Here is a 15,094-nt window from a genome sequence, read left to right as displayed (position 1 = left end):
ATTTCAAGAAAATAAAAAACAATCTGAGGCTTTTAAAAAATTCCTTCATCGCCGAGTCCATCCCCCTGGGGATGCGTCTCCCTGCCATACTTCCTGCATCCCTGCGATCGACTTTGCTTCAGCTCTATAATCTAACGCGAGCATTGCACCGGATGGGCTTTAATATCTTTCTGGTCACGTTGTCACCCGCCCGTGACGCTTCATTCATTCCATTGTTGACTAGTTGACAGTAGTGCTTCAGACTCATTCACGCAAAGGTGTTCCCAAAGCGTCATCGACGCATCGTCTCGTTCCCTTCTCAGGGAACTAGGGTTACAGTCGTAACCTGAGACGTTTTTCTTTTTCCTATTTTAAAAATAATAATCGTTGGGTACTAAAATTAGAAAGCTTTAAAGTGCGTATCTATGTAAACATTTTTTGTTGAAATTTTAAGTTTTTCACTGCTTTGTTTGTCATTTTATGTTTGTTTATTTAGTTTAATCATTGTTTAGTTCAATCATTGTGGGGTAGTGATGGCGCAGTGGATAAGACACATGCCTTTGCGGTGAGTAACCCATGTTCAAATCCACTGTGAGACACCAGTGTGTCCCTAAGGCTGCAGGTCTTGATGCCCATCCGATTTTCTGACTACATTCGATTTTTTTTACGACCTGCTTACATCATCTTTTAAAAGTGACCCATATCCGATTTTTGCATTCACACTAGGCTATACACTTCTGAAACTACCAAATGCAGACGTTCTGATGGTTCTGAACCGGGGAATTAAGCAAAACAGCACAAAAATTCAATGGATGCAGATGCGAATAAAATTATCCAGTGTTTTCTTTCCACAATATTTCAATAAAAGTCATCAAAACATTGGTCTCGTACGGCGGAGAAAAAAAAGAGGAGAGGCTCTGCTGGCCATGAGCACTTAAAACGATGCCTCATATCTCGTGAAATGTCTTCAAAGACGGATTTATTTCTGTATCAACCCTGCATTTTTGCCTGCACTCTTCACCCCAAACACTCAAAAGACATGAAACCTCCGCATTGCTCCACTGTGTGTATCCTTTCTTCCATCGCACGGATCGCGCCTATATTCGCGCAGTTTTTAATGACGCATGACTCACATTTACTGGGGAATATCCGATTTGTCTGCTTACATGGCACACGCAAATGCACGAATCTGATTCATATCCAATTTATTACCACATATGAATGAGGCCTGAATCCGATCTGAGAAATTCGGAATCATGCGTTTTTTTTTTTCCTGCTTACACGTTCACTGGTCATATCCGATCTGTGCCACATGAGGAAAAAATCGGGTCACTTGAACTATGCAGTGTAAACGAGGCCTTAGTTAGACACTTAACCCCTAGTTGCTCCAGAGGCGTGCGACCTCTGACATATATAGCAATTGTGTGTCGCTTTGGATAAAAGTGTCAGCTAAATTAATAAAATGTATACCCCTGACTGAAATAAAAAAATGTGTAAAAAAACAAAACCCTAAAAAAAACTACCTAGCAGCGTGAATAAAATCGCGCTACAGAAGGGCAGGGGAAACACAGGCTACCAGATAGGTAAAATATTTGCACAATGTTACTGAAGTGTGAAAAATGGAAACGTCACCGGAGAGCCTGACATTTAACTGACTTTGACAGATGCCAATAGAAGATGCTTTTCTTAAACCATTTGGAAAACATGACCTTATAATTTCGTTCGCAAGACCCCAAAATGAAGGAATTTAGCACAGATCTGACATAAATGCAGCGCTGACGCACATTCTTATGAAATTAAATTGCTTTTTAAAATATGAGGTGATGGATATCGTCGTCTTGATGTTTTTAAGAGCCAGCATGACAGAGTAAGAATCTGATCACTATCAGCCCTCCATCCTATTATTATATTATTATTATTATTATCTTAAAAAAACATCAGACATAAAGCGCTGCTAGCTCATAAACAGAGATCAGGGTTCAGATTTCTTGATATTTAATTCGTCAAAGATAATCTCCCCCTGCAAGAATCTTCTAAGTACTCATGCATGCTGTAAACTCTTTGCATTTGATTTAGTGCTGGAGTAATTAAAAAAAAAATGTAAAAGCATCGCAAGAAATAAATTGCTATTAATAAATTGGCCCAGAATGCAAGCTGGCATTGAAAACGAGAGCTAATCAGGTATTAATGTATGTAAATGTCAAGTGAAAAATAGCCCAAGCTCAAAATGCATTAGTTTCCAAATAACAGGAACAGGTCTCATTATATTACCTGTGCAAATGTCAAGTTCTGTGATGTCGAGATGGCACAGCTGGGAAAAAAAATGGAAGAAAGGACAAGAGTCAGCCTAAAAGTGGAATGAAGTTTTGGCTTGTTTAGTGATGCCGTGTTAGCCTTAGGGCTTGACCCTCTGTCGGTAGATTTTAGATGGGCAATGTCTTGAAAGGTGAAGAGCATTGTCTATATAATTTCAGTTAAGAGAGGCCACAACAATTGGACCAATTGAAATAAAAATCATGTTTAGCATGTTTATTTTCTCTAGGGGCATTTTTAGAGAGAGTTCAGGGTGATTTGCCTATCCTCTTAGAATACATGAAGAACCCCATTAGTGAAGATGCACAAATTGTTTACAGTTGTATCTTTTCAAAATCTTTGTCTCAGCTATTTTGAATACATTTCACTAGATCTAAATCGCAGCTATAGCATTTTCCACAGATACTATACAATACATGCTATCCTATGACCTTTATAAAAACAAAACAAATACCATGTTTTTCTTTTTTTTTAATTTTTGTTTTGTGAATAAAATGTTTGTTAAACTACTATGTACAATGAAAAGGTAACATGTATTTCTATCTGATTCTACCAACAAAACAGTTTTGTTGTAGTAACAATTCAATCAGGTTTATGTAGGTAATGCTGTTTTAACTTAATCTAGTTACATTGACCCAATATACAATTTCCAATAGAGCTCAGGATGGACATTCGAACCATGCACTCAAAATCTATACCATTACACATAAAAAACCATTTCAATCAGAAACCTACATACAACAAATCAGGTTTCCGGGGTGGAACGGGGGTGAACTAAATTACACTGTGTGTAAAAATTCCTTTAACTACATTAAAGGGTTGGTTCACCAAAAAATAAAAATTATGTCATTAATGACTCACCCTCATGTCGTTCCTTTGAAAATGTATACACAGTATACTGTCCTTGTTCAGAAAGGAAATAAAGACATCATCAAAGTAGTCCATTTGACATCAATGGGTTAGTTAGAATGTTTTGAAGCATCGAAAATACATTTTGGTCCAAAAATAACAAAAAACGACGGCTTTATTCAGCATTGTATTGTCTTCCAGTTCTGTTGTCGATCCACGTTCACGAGTCTAATAGGTCTAACAGAATGTCACAATCTAATGCATTATTATTATTATACATCACCATACCTTCAAAAACATGCTATTACAGTATAAGCACAATCATTAAATCGTTTATTTAATTTCAACACTTCAACAAAGTTATGATGTCACTCCATAAAGTTCATTTTCTAAGTTGAACTGACAAAACAGTGTATTATGTAAAATTAACCCAGCATAAAAAGTTGTTTTAAACAATAAGAGATTAAAGAATTTTAACTAATTGTTTGTATACATTTCTGTGAATAATCACGATTAATCACACTTCATACTTAAATTTCTAATCATAGCCTACATATACAGTATTTAAACAATAAATCTCCAAATGAATGTAGTGTCTATAAAGGAAATATATTTTACATAGTATTTGTTTAATTGAATCTTTTTATTAACTAATAATCAAGGCTAATTTTGCCAATGCAAAAACATTTGTTAAATTGAGGATAAAATGAATAATTATATCAACATTTAATCAACTGCAAATGATCAGACTACTGTTATTGTTTATCATTAACAACAATACATTTCAGTGTCAGTTATTATCTCATAAACCCATAATAATAATAACTTCTCAACTTTGCTTTTATTTATGAGAAATAACTCCAGATGTTTCTTTGCCATCCACTCTCCTGTTTGAATGAGAGATGTCTTATGATTATTTTACACAACACTGTTGTTCATGCTAAACACATAATAAAATGCCTAATTAACACTTTCGTTCACACTTGGAATTAACATGCGATCACCGTGATCCCATCAAGCAGATCAGAACAGATCATTAGCCAATCAGGACAATGTGCAGTTACATTTGTTCACATAAAGTAGCCTCTGTATCTGGATAACCGATCAGATTTCTGTTTCCTGCATGCTATTTAAATTAGGTCTGTGGCGCGACACCAGATTAAGTTAAACAATGTACCAATTGCTTTCACTCACTCAATTTACTTTCCTGTGCAATAATTTCTCTTAGATCAAATTACGTTTTTTTAAATGGAGTACTTGGAGTTGATCATACAAAAATAACTGGGTAGACATGTTAAACAAGTCACATCATCGATAATCTGGGTTTAAAGCGTGCAATGACTATATTGACAGAAATAGGAGATTGATAAAGTGCTGAAACAATAAAAACATTCAATCTTTAAAACATTAAAAATTCCAATTACGATTTTCCTCTGCATTCCATTGGACGCATGTTAATGCCAAGTGTAAACGCAGCCTTTGTCTATAAAATGTCTCAGGTTACTACTGTAACCATAGTTCCCTGAGACAAGAAACAAGACAATGTGTCAATGACGCTTTGAGAATACCTCCAGTGTGAATGCATCTGAACCATCTATGTCAACTCGTCCAAAGGAAAGAATGAGCGTCACGGACAGGTGACGTCATGACCAGGAAGAGAAAAAAGTGCATCCAGTGCAAACTGGCATTAACTTCGAAAATTGTCGAAACAAGTCGAACGCAGGGATGCAGGAAGTATGGCAGGCCGACGCATTGTCTCTTTCCCTATCTCAGGGAACCATGGTTACAGTCGTAACCTGAGACGTTCCCTTTTAGAGGGAACTCGTGATGCATCAATGACGCTTTGGAAACAAGAATATCCAAATCGCCAAAACTTTCAAGTACCTGAGTGTCAGCCTGTTGTCAACTAAACACTAGGCACCTCAGACCCAGGGGGAGTATCCAGGTCCATGCTGTAAAACCTCATGAATGTGAGTGGTGAGGACCAGCCTGCCACATCACAAATGTCTTGGAGAGAAACCCCAAATAATAAGGCTTTACGCCGCCTTCACACTGGAAGTTTAAATCAGCTCCGTAATACGTAATACGTTCCCAACGGACGTCGTACTACACAGTGAAAAGCATCGGACGCGGGTAGAACAAAAATGGCGGAGAGATTAAAGGTTGATTCTGTCAGTTCTGTATGATCTCTCTGATGAGGGTTATGCTGCGTGAGGAAAGTCGCTCAGGATGTTGACATGTCAGGTCGGCTAAAAAATGTGATATAGTGGTCAATAGTTCAATGTCTACCTTCAATTTAATTGTATTAACTGCCCTTATAAACGTTAGAAAGTCATGAAAATAAAAAAATGACATGACAACTTATTGTTTTAAAATCATTATTTATTTTATTAAAAGTTAATAATTCAGGTTTGTTTATCAGTACCATAGCAACGGTCAACTTCCGCTGGAATTGTCGGATAAGAACCGTCCGTAGCTTTTCGCACGAGTTCAAATTTTTGAACGCATCCGGATGACCATCGGACACGATTTTCTTCGCACCGCACTCGGTCGGACCAGTTTCGGACCCATTCGCATGCGGTCTGTGAATCTCCATAGGAAATGAATGACTTCCGGTCTTTTTGCAGCCGCATCGGAGCTGATTTCAACTGCCAGTGTGAAGGCGGCGTTAGAGGCCGCCATACTACTCGTAGAGCGAGCTCTGACCGCCAAAGGGCATGGCTGGTCAGGGTACTTGTGAGCAAGTGAAATAGCCTTGACTATCCCCTTTTCTAACAGTCTGTTTATAAGCAGGAAGACCTTTCTTGGGTTATCCGAAACAAACAAATCGCCGGTCGAAACTTCTCCACAGAGATTTCACAGTGCTCACACTGGACACACGACGTTCAGCCTTTCCTGGTCCGAAGAGGGGGGCAGAAAGCCTGTAGCACAATAGGCCTCGGAATCATGGTCAGCATTTTGGGGGCATTACAAGAATACAAGAATGCCTTGAATGTCAAAAATACAAGAATGCCTTCACCATCCCCGGTGCAAACTCAAGGCAAGTGGGGAAGGCCTTAAGGTCTCTGACTCTCTTAAGGGATGAAATGAAGCCCTAGAAAGGCCTTCCAAAACTTTTGCAATGTCCCAAGCCATCACCATAGTGTGAGTTGCAGGCCTCAGCCACGAGGTGCCACGAAGAAAAAAAGTGATCAGGGGGTCTTGACCCAACAATGTACCACCCACCAGGGCGTGGAAAGCTGCAATGGCCACCACGTAGACCTCAACAGTGGAAGGACATAAACCAAATGCAAACCATTCTTGCAGAGACTCGTAGTCACAAATTTTGATAACAGTGTCGCCAATGTGGCAAACATTTAAAATTAATAGAAAATAAAACACCTCATATAATATTTAGTTTAATCTCCTGAGGTTGACGATCATTTTCTGAAGGTTAAACACCCCATTATCTGACCATTCGTTTAAAAAAAAGAAAAAAAGAAAATCAGGTCACATTTTTAGCTCTCTTCGTGAAAAGTGCCTAGAAGTGCCTGAAATGAAACACACATGCAACAAATGCAACCGCAAATCCTCTTTTCATAATAATGGAGGTTGAAGAATAATGACTCATGTTGAGTAAGCATATGGGCTTGAGTGGTTAGAGTCACAGGATAAAGTGAATTTTGAGACCATAACATCAGTTACATAATATACATATGGTCCTATATCTGATGATTTAAGTGCCAGGCTTTACCTCTGAGGGCAGCAGAGGCTTGCTGAGATAAACAGGCTATTTCAGGAAGTGTTGTGTGTTTGATCATAACCGTTTGCACTGATTCATGCCCCTAGTACCTTTGCATATTTTTTTCTTATTGTTTTTGCTTATAGGCTAGACAGACACTGCGTATTTGACGTAATGTCTTCACAAACTATGTAAATTGTGGAAAATATGTGCATGGAAATTAATTGTTTCTTATGTGTGTTAGCAGTGCTGAAATCCAATGTATTCCCATAAGTATTATTTATAGTCCAGATGATGCAGTGAGAATATTAGGATTGTTCATAGTCACCTGGTTCATATATGGTTTCAGTGAGTAATTGGATCAGGTGGTTTCTCAAAGATAAGTCAAACATTTCTGATTAAGAATGGTCAGCAGATTTGAATGTACTTTTATTATAGTGTGGTGGCTGCATTAATATTTTCAACAGCAGGTGTTTTCGGAAATGCTGGGTGGCGTCTGAGGAGCGATGACCTTGGGAAATATCCATAGTGATGAGAGGATACATTCGGATTTGTTTGAAAGTGCTTCAGATGTCTATCGGCCACTCCAGACCGAGATTAAACAGAGAAAAATGATAACAGTATTGAACTCACCACAAATCAATGTCTGCTATGTGATGGAACTTGCCCTAAACTCTTTTCTGTATGCACTGGTCCCTATTGTGCAGCAGGAAAAAAAAAATCACCACTGTGGGTTCATTCATTTTGATGTAATCTCTTGGCGAAGAATGTTAATCTCTCTGTCTCTCATCTGTCACAATGATGGATCTTATTGTTTCACTACTTTAAGCCTTTATCTTTCATTAAAGTGTGACATTTATTTCGCAGTGTTTTCCTGCATACGGATGGCCTGAGTTAACACTCAGGGAAAATAAAGCCATTGAAATGGATGACATTCCAATATACAGAGCCTTTAGCAAAGAGGAAATGTAGTCATTTTCAGATCTCCCTGGGGACATTCTTGAAATAAATTAACAAAAATGTTTTTTTGTTGTTGTTTGTTTTTTGTTTTTTTTGCACTGTCGCTATAACGGATTGTATGCCCCTGAAGGCATGATTGAAAAATTCTGTCTTTTTTATTTTATTTTTTTAATATCATTATAATTGTGTCTTGAGACTAAGAAACTGAGCATTCTTTATCTGGTATATTTATTATGCCGGCTAATTTAAATTCTATACATCCTTATAACATTTATTAAAACATTGAGAATTTATGTTATCTTTACCTAGTGGAGGAGATGGGGGTGGGGGCTAATTGCCACACGTTTTACTCCGCTGAATATTTCAATTTTTGTACAGCCCCATACCTTAAAGTCTGGGCCACAAATAAGCTATTGAACCTTTTTGATTGATTTGACTATTGATTTCCACTGTAACTGCTCAGACAAAAAATATATTGACCACTGTAAAAAAATATTTTCAAGATTTGTTATCACAACATATTTTCTTTTGTCAAATCAACTTTATAATAATTTATTTAGTTGAGATAACTTATTATTTTGAGTTTCTGATGATTAAATTAATCTCCTTCATTGTATTAACTCACTTTTTCCAGTTCAATCAACTTAAAATTTTAAGGCAACCAGGTTTACTTACTTTTTTAAGTTAAACCAACATTATTTTTTTACAGTGTATAGTAATCACAACATTTTTTCTTTTGTCAAATCAACTTAAATAATGTATTTAGTTCAGATAACATATACTTTTGAGTTTCTGATGATTAAATCATTCTCCTTCATTGTTTTAACTCACTTTTTCCAGTTCAATGAACTTAAAATTTTAAGGCAACCAGGTTTACTTACTTTTTTAAGTTAAACCAACAATTTTTTTTTTTTTTTTTTTACAGTGTACACTTAATGGGGTGTTGATTGTTAAACAATAATAGTTTTGAAGCAAACACAAAATCAAAGCAAAAGCACAATACATTTCTAGATGAAGAGCTACAACAAACAAACAAAAACCATTTATTTTAGCTTATTCTAGCCGGACTTCTGTATTGGAGTGATTGTTTCTTGCTGAATAATGTTCAAGTCACTGTGGGGAGAAAGGAACTTTAGATTATTGATACTATCGTGACACCACAGACGCAATTCTGTAAACATGTACACATCTCTTGACGGGAAGTCGGTAAGTAATTGTATGTCACCAACAAAATAGACAATAAAAGTCAGACAGGCCTTAGAGGTATGCATTGAACAGCCTACTGACTTCAGGGCCACTTTTGCAGTCAGTGTGACAGCTCCATTAGTGCTAATGACAGTGTGTGATACTCCCTGAAACAACTATACCTGAGAAATAACATCAAAAGTCGCTTCTGAAGAGAGCATTTGATTCAAAATAGGTATTCGCCATGTTAGAGACTTCTAGTCGCTTTATCTCACTAGGATCGCTTTTACATGCAACATGTGATTTCACGCAATATGCTCTTTGGTGATGTGGAAACCAAAGAGTCAAGTTTTGGCTGGATAATATACAGTAATAAAATATAATATACATTTTCCACCTTCTCCTCAGTGATTCACAAGGCATTTATGGCTCAAGTTATTAGCTAAAAAAATGCCAGAGATCAGAGCCTCTCTATCAGATTTTTCCTATGACCTTCTCCTTAGGGAGACTGTGGTTAAACAAAAGGACAGAAGATTATGTTGGAAAATACCATGTTACCTTTATTGAACATTAAGTCACAGAGGGGGATACATTGGGTTTGGTCCAGACTCCATAATCCTGAATGTAAAAAATACGCTTTTAAATGTCTTATAATATTGTGTTGCTGTCCCATTTTGACACACAACTGAACAACGTGGATCTGTTGCAATCCAGCTGCTGACAGTTATACAGAGCTGAGTTAAACATATTCAGAATCCATAAGCAGTGCGAAATCTGAGGCGAAATTTTGCACAGCTGTCATGACTATGATTTTATTCACAGGCAATCCAGGGTTTTAGCCGCTGATGGTGCTTGACTGAAGTTGAAGTGTGAATTACTTCTAATGTGGAGGGCATCCCTGCTCAATGGCCATATAGTGACTACACGGGAAGACTCTGCATATATCAAGAGAAGAGACATAATCAACCTGAAATTGAGGCTCATTTCAGTGTAGAGTGCAGGGTTGAAACACTTTTGGTATAAATTCAAACACATCATGAAGCAGGTTTAAGTGGCTACCTGGGTAATTCTAAGTTTAGTTTGAGCCAGATTTTGATTTTCAGTGTGATGAAAGTGTAACAAAAAGAGAAGTAAATTCCGTTACGTTTTTTATTTATTTATTTATTAATATACACCCTTTTGTTTCTGAGTAAGAACATTATAATGAAAGCATGAAAAATACTTCTTAAGCATTTATTAATCTTAGTTAAGTAAACAATAAGGTACGAGAGGCTGTGCTGTATCGCGAATATAATGGTAAATGGTAAATGGACTGCATTTATATAGCGCCTTCATAGACCTAATGGCCACCAAAGCGCTTTACATTTGCCTCACATTCACCCATTCACCGACGGCGGTGTCAGCCATGCAAGGCGCCAGCCAGCTCGTCGGGAGCAGCTGGGGTTAGGTGTCTTGCTCACGGACACCTCGACACTTGGTCAGGTGGAACCGAGGATTGAACCACCAACCTTTTGGTTCGTAGACAATCCACATGAACCACTGAGCCACTGCCGCCCACAGAATAAGTAACGGCTGAAGGGCGTTGTTAGGCACGACACGAAGCGGAGTGTCTGCAACCCCTTCAGCCTCACTATTCGGTTGTTAAGTCTGACGTCACGCGTGACGTTTAGCCTCTTCCGGGTCCAAGCGCTCCGCTCGTCCATATCTTAACGTTACAACCCATAACGTTAGAGAAGCCCTTTTCTTAAAGGACTGGCTTCGTTTCAGCGCCAGTGGGTGTTAGGGATAAAGGAAAGAATTGTAACTTACCTTATCAACTGCAACCATTTTCTCTTTTCTTTTTCGTCACAGGGAAAGCGGTAGAATGACAGTTGAATGTCACTTGTTTTTTTTTTAACTCCGATCTATTTAAACAACATGGGACACAGCACTGCGGCATGTTAAAACTCGGGCAAAAGCGGTAAGCAGATAGAGAGGACCCAGCATTTGGACCCGGAAACAGTATTATCAGAGTGTGATTACGTCACGACTTAACAACCGAATACATTACTTGCCTCGAGTACCTTACCACGTAATAAAAATATTAAAGTAAAAAAAAAAACTGTATTAGTGCAACTTTCATGAAGCAAAATCACTAAAAGCCTTCCTTCCGCTAGAAAAAAAATAGTCCCTGACCGTGAGCAGCAACAACGTTACAATGTGTAATATGCATGAAAGCTCAAATAAAAAAACAACAACATAGGAACCGCAGTGTTGCGCAAAGATAGAGCCATTGGGTGAAGCGATCATTGGTTTTATCATGAATAAAGCACAGCTATTAACCAATCAGAATCAAGGAACTTACCGTTTTTTAATGCTATTTTAAACATTTAATATATTATTAAAATTAAATGTTTTTAGTTGTTACTATTATTTAATTGATCAGAGCTAAAATGAACTAAAAATGAAAAGGTTTGTTTATAAACTAATGTTAACAAAAAAGATTAATAAATATTGTTACAAATGTTTTGCTAATTGTTAGTTTATATTAGTTAATGCATAAACTATTGCACCTTATGGTAAAGTGTAATAATTGTTCACTATATTACTGTTTTCACTGTAGTTTTAATAAAATAATAACATTAAAAACAATTTAAAGCTACACTGTGTGATTTTTACCCCCATCTAGCGGTGAAAAGGTATATGACCATCCAGTGAATATTAGTTTCTGTTCCTCTCAATTCTGATTTCGTTTCAACTCCTACGGTGGCCAATGTAGTCCAAGATTAACATGGCTTCCAGTTCGACCTCGTCCATGAGTGTTAACTCAAACGTAAACGCGAAAGGCGAAGCTTGAATTAACGGGTATGTCCGTCTTTGGCTAATGTACTTTCAAGATGGAGGGGCAACATGGCGACCGACATTAGAACCCCTTAACCGTATGTATTTTCAATGGCATATTATACAGTACACTCACAAGAATACTTTATTACTTGAACGAAGTAAATATACATTAATGAGCACATACTGTATATTTTTGAAAGAACTAAGTGTTTTTAGCTAAGAATAAACTACTTTGTAAAAGAATTACACAGTGTAGCTTTAAAATAACCTTTATATTTTAATTCATTCTTGCTGAAAAAAAGTAGCCTATACATTTCTCGAAACAAACAAAACAAAACCAAAAAACTACTAAGCGCAAGCTTTTGAACGTACATATACACTCACCGGACACTCTATTAGGTACACCTTGCCAGTAGGTTGGACCCACTTTTGCCTTCAGAACTTCTTTGTGGCATTAATTCAACAAGATGCTGGAAACATTCCTCAGAGATTTTGGTCCATTTTGACATGATAGCAGCTTGCTGCTGATTTGACATCTGCACTTCCATGGTATCATTTTTTCCAATGTTTTATTTTCCACTTTTGGTGAGCCCATGTGAATTGTAGCTTCAGTTTCCTATAACTGACAGGTGTGGCACCCAGTGTGTCTTCTGCAGACGTAGCCCATCTGCTTCAAGGTTCGTGAGTTTAGAGATTCTCTTCTGCAAACCTCTGTTGTAACGAATGGTTATTTGAGTTACTGTTGCCTTTCTATCAGCTCGAACCAGTCTGGCCATTCTAAACATGGCATTTTCACCCAATAATTGCCACTTACTGGATATCATCACTTTTTCAGACCATTCTCTAATATCCTAGAGAAGGTTGTGCTTGGGAATCCCAGTATCAACCTGTTTGCCATGTTCAAAGTCTCTTAAATCACATTTCTTCCCCTTCCACTTCAGCAGATTGTCTTGACCAATTGAGATTTTGCCATGCGATTGCAGATATTTGCATTAACGAGCAGTTGAATCGGTGTACCTATTAAAGTGGCCAGTGAGTATATATCAGATATGGACAACTGGCAGCCTGCAGTATCTTTAAATACAGCCCATTGATCATAATCAATTTGAATATATTTGAAAAATTAAAAGATCGTTTCAGTTCCTGCCCATCACAATAGTAACAAAAGCCTAATAGGATGTACTCATGTACTCATGCCAAAATGAGCACAAAAAAAAAAAAAGACAATGAAAATTTTGTTTTATAGTCAAGATGGGAAACAGATTATCTTTTTATATACAGTTCAAGGGGGCACCCATGTGTTTGGTTTATTTGGAAACATAATCTGTAATGAAGGATTTTAATTTAAAATGCAATTAAACTGGTGCTCACAAAGAGAAGAATGAAAGATACACCGATGATGCCAAAATTGCTCTCATCTCAGATTGATAAGGTAAAATTAAAATACACTGTCAACAATTTTTTTTTGCTAAATGCATGACGTTGCAAGAAAGGCATCTTATGCAGTTTCACTCGTCCCTGGGAAAGCAGGAAAAGACCTTATCAAAGTGAGAAATTGTAAAGCAATACACGATTTAGATGACTAAACCATTTAGACTAGAGACAAGAAAATGGCAAAGAACATTGAATCTGTATCTTCATCCCGCCTAATAGTAACATGTCAAATTTCTGACATTCAATGTCAAGTCCAAGAAAAGCTTAATCATGCAATGAACAATTGCAAATACTTTACAGCATGCTTATACGTAGGCCTAGAGGCGTGTGTGACAGATGTCAGTCAGCTTTGCGAGGACTGAGCTGCTGAGAATGTAGTAAATGAGCACAGAGTCTTTGCTAAATTGTCCGCTATTGTTATTGATGGAGCATCAAAAATGCAATAAACATAATCTGGATTTGCTAGACTTTTCACAAGAGTGGCATTAACTCTTAACTACTGCACTACATTTACATTTATTCATTTAGCTGACGCTTTTATACAAAGCGACTTACAATTGCTATATATTATATGTCAGAGGTTGCACGCCTCCGTAGCAACTAGGGGATAATTGTCTTGCTCAGGGACACATTGGTGTCTCACAGTGGATTCGAACCTGGGTCTCTCACTCCAAAGGCATGTGTCTTATCCACTGCACCATCACCACCCCTACATCAATTCGCCTTTGGCTAAGCCACGCCCTAGAATGTAGATTGACCAATCACAGCGCAGCCAAGAAAGAGCTCCCACAGAGGTCCGACACTTTTTCACAGCGCTCCATTGACTTTAAACACAGGCGTCTCATTTTTTTGGTCTCGGCAGGCTATTACCGTCGTAGTTTTATCAAAAATATGGTTAATCGTTGTGCGTGGGGCATTTGTAACACAGATACGCGTTTCCCAGAGAGGTTGGAGGGGGGTGTCCATTTTTTTTTCCTTCCCAAAACTGAAGTCAAATCCTGACAAGTGTCGTCTTTGTATTAAACTGTATGGACGTCCTCAGTCAGCGAAACCCCTCAAACATCAACAAGCACATCTTTTTTGCTACTAACCTTACCGTGAAGTTATACTAGTTAGACCGTTTTATGATGTTTTAGGTTATGATTTCGGTTCTCATACCAGTTGTTGATATGCTAGCACACGCTAATAAATACAACGTTATACTTGAGTAGTCCGTTTGCTTTGTAATAACGATTATAGAAGTGAATAGAGGCCTACCCAGCATCTTTGCATGAACAGTGTTGCTCCCTGATATTGTTAGTCCCAGTCTCCGTCTCGATTAGTAGGATCTGCGGTGGTTAATTTTTTGACTGTGACCAGTAACGTTATGCTTTTGCCTCTATTTTGGATGCCTTGTTGTTTCTTGCGTTTCACCTGTATGTCTTGAATATAGCCTTTGAACGCATATTGCAGCCCCTTTTGCCTACTTCTATCGGACACTTTATTTGCTGCTTCATAAAAGTTTGATAACATTTCAGCAGGAAGAGCTGTCACAGCATAAGCCATGCAGAGCGCAGATGAAGTTTGACAGATAGTAACTAAAGGGGGGCGGGCTTAGCCAAAGGTGAATTAAAATGTTTTGTGATGTGATCCGTGATTTTCTTTGTTACAGGAGGCCCTGTGTATGAAGATTCTGGACTTCAGCCATTTCATGCATGAAGTAACGAAAGTCATTAATCTTCTTCAAGGTGGAAACAGGGCGCTCAATAACAGGAAGTTTACAGCCTTTTTTGATTAAAGGATAATTTCGGTATTTTACACTTAAAGCCCCGTTTTAAGATCGTTTCTGAT

This window comes from Pimephales promelas, chromosome 8, assembly GCF_988280905.1.
Source record: "Pimephales promelas chromosome 8, fPimPro1.hap1.1, whole genome shotgun sequence".
NCBI lineage: Eukaryota > Metazoa > Chordata > Actinopteri > Cypriniformes > Leuciscidae > Pimephales > Pimephales promelas.
This window is presented reverse-complemented; position numbering follows the sequence as displayed.